Source organism: Prenolepis imparis, unplaced genomic scaffold (assembly GCF_030444845.1).
Source record: "Prenolepis imparis isolate NDT839.2.m4 unplaced genomic scaffold, iyPreImpa1.0 SCAF_121, whole genome shotgun sequence".
Taxonomy (NCBI): domain Eukaryota; kingdom Metazoa; phylum Arthropoda; class Insecta; order Hymenoptera; family Formicidae; genus Prenolepis; species Prenolepis imparis.
The window spans coordinates 65,688-69,205 of NW_028141279.1; positions in this window are offsets into that span (position 1 = coordinate 65,688).

Sequence of the window (3,518 nt, forward strand, 5' to 3'; positions counted from 1 at the left end):
AATCTGACGAATGGTTTTTAAAGTAGAGACTTCAAGCTTGACAGTGAAAAAAAATTTTTCAAATCCGATCATTTTTAGCGGAGTTATGCTTATTTGAAATTATGCGAAATTTTGACTTAAAATACATATGCGTTAATTTTGTTGACGAGTGTATATAAAACATATAAAATATATATATATAAATATATATATAAAACATACCTGAATCGATTTAGATGATTTAGAGAAAAAGAGCACATAAGTCTATGCCCTTTTTCCATCCATGGCCTTAATTATCATAGACCAATGTGTAGAAAAAAATAGATGGTATCCTACATTGATAAAAAATTATGTAAAAAATGTGAAAAATTCTGTATTGACAGAAGGATTAATGTTAGAAATTTTGTATCATATTAAAAGAAAATATCGAATTTTAGAGATGTAAATGTGTATATCTAATTATACATGTAAAGTTTGTTTAATACAGTAGAATGTAATAATATTTAATACAGTAGAAGCCAAATTCAATTTGAAATACTCTAATATACAAAGTGTAAAGTAGAATTATTAGATAATCTTATACGTAAAATAACCTATTTTAACTACTTTTTAACTAATTAATGGCTGTTATTATGGATCTTCCATTTTGAAATTTGTAATTCTGACGCCAGATTAGCCAGATTTGTATTCAGCGACTTTGACAACATACCTTCATATCTATTTTTGTGGCAAGTTATGTTGTAATAAAAAAGAAAAATAGTGGTCATAAATGGCCCATTTTTGAGGTTTCTCTTCATACTTTGACAACAAACGAATGTCATCACGTCATTCTATAGTCAAATACTATAAGCAATCATACAAATACATGTCGGCTTAGAGGCAAAAATCGGCCACTTTTTAACATATTTTAATTTTAACCATACAATCACTATGTATAAAAATCTTATTTATTAAACAAAATTTAAAGCCAAGCATTTCCATAATTTTTAAAAAATCGATGTCAAACGATTATATATACAGGGTGTCCCATTTTAATCTCCCCAGGCAATTATCTCGAAAAATATGGAAGATATGGAAAAATGTTTTAGACAAAAGTTGTAGGACTTGAAGGGGGACAGGTGATGAAAGTATAGACTTGATCTTGAGTGACCTATTGAAGGTCAGGTAAAGGTCATCAATGTTTTCTCAAATGGAACCCCCTATTTTGTATTACATATTCTTGTAGCCCTTGTAGAGACGTTTTCAAAACACTACATATTGATGTCTCTTACGCAAGCCGTTCCCAAGATACGAAGCTTCAAAGTTGATATATCATCGGCATTTGCATTATCCAATGTACACCGCGGGGAGGTTGTTCAGTCAAATTTGTACATCAAGTGGCCCTAAAAAGGGCAGACTTTGTGTGTGTATGTGTGTATGTGTGTATGGGTGTGTGCTTTTTTAGTAAAACTTTTCTCTAATTATTTTTATTCTGGTTATTTTAATGTAAGGGAAAGGATAAGAAAATGGTAGAGAAAGAGAGATAAAAGTTTTACTAAAGAAGCACACACTCTCTTGTATACATATACAGGGTGTCCCATTTTAATCTCCCCAGGCAAACATCTCGAAAAATATGGAAGATACGGAAAAATGTTTCAGACAAAAGTTGTAGGACTTGAAGGGGGACAGATGATGAAAATATGGATTTGACCTTGAGTGACCTATTGAAGGTCAGGTCAAGGTCATCGATGTTTTCTTAAATGGAACCCCCTATTTTTTATTGCATATTCTTGTAGCCCTTGTCGAGACGTTTTCAAAATATCTATTGATGTCTCTTACGCAAGCCGGTCCCAAGATATGAAGCTTTAAAATTGACATACCGCCGGCATTTGCATTACCGATGTATGTATGTACATACATACACCGCGGGGAGGTTGTTCAGTCGAATTTGTATATCAAGTGGTTCTAAAAAGGGCAGACTTTGTATGTGTGTGTGCGTGCGTGTGTGTGTGTGTGTGCTTCTTTAGTAAAACTTTTATCTCTCTTTCTCTACCATTTTCTTATCCTTTCCCTTACATTAAAATAACCAGAAGAAAAATAATTAGAGAAAAGTTTTACTAAAGAACCACACACACACACACACACATACACACATACACACTAGTGATGTAACGAATATTCGTATTCGCATTCGCATTCGCGAATATTCGCTGATTTCAAAGTATTCGCATTCGTATTCGTATTCGCAGAAAATATGCGAATGTTTTGCGAATATTACTTTAATAAAAGTTGTCTCTTTAGAGGAAAAAATATATAAAATGTTGTAAAAAAAACTAGACAATTAAATAATTTTTCTTTATTAAGTTGGCCAGCCTTAAGGATTTACATTGTAAATTTTACAATGTATTAATAATTTTGTTGACCAAAAACGAAAAACATTATTTTACTTACACAAATTGACTAGATCTTATTTGGCTAGGATAGGAACTAAACAATTCAGCAGTTTTTTGAGTTTAAATTATTCAATATTGTTTTTTATACTATTTCATATTTATCTCTGAATAATAAATAAACAAAGTCTTTAAACAATTTTCATGAAACTCCGTAATAAAATAAACTTATCTTACAAAAACAAAATTATCTTATTTCTCCTACTCTCTGATTAAAATAATGAAATAAATGAGATACTTATATTTTTATACTAATATTTAAGTCAGAAGAAAGAATAATCTGACGTTTCAATATTTATAGCTCTTGATAAATAACTAAAAGATAAAGTCTTTGATCATTTTACAGAACTTTGTAATAAAATTAACACACAAAATAATAATTTTTGTACTGATACTCAAGTCACAAGCACATTTATATAGGTTAATTTTTGGAATTGACTTTTACTGACATTCCAATGAACTGTAATAAAAAAAATTAATAATTAAATTCAAGTAAAGGCATATCAAATTAAAAAAAAAGAAGTTTTGACACTTTTTCTCCATCCAATCTGTTACGGTGGGGTGTGTAAAGTAGACCGGCCCCACTGAAAAATCGCTCACTAGGGACGCTAGTGGGTGGAACGCATAACAATTGTCTTGCTATATCGGATAAAAATTCATATTTTTTATTAGTCTTCCACCACAGTAGTGGATCTACATCACTGTCTATGCGTTTTTCTGATAAGTAATCCGCGATATATCTTTTTAACAAAACTTCAGAATGATTGCTTTCGTTGGTAATTTGTTTGTCTTCACTATCGCTTGAATCCATTAGTAAAGCCATTGACTCTTTTAAAGATGTGCATTTTCTTAGATTTTCCGTACTTGTAGATGGTTGGGGTTCTTCGTTACTTACTTTTTTACGTTTAACGATAGGCTCCTGAACTGAATTCATGTAAAACTCCCTTTCTTTGTACATGTCAAGAATATTTTTTATAACGTGATCTTTAACGTAAGCGTGATTTCCAAAAAATTTTGATTTATATCGCGGATCCAATAAAGTTGCTGTTGTGAATAAAACATCATTTTCCAAATGAGAAAATCTACGTACTAGTTCATGTTTTAAAACAC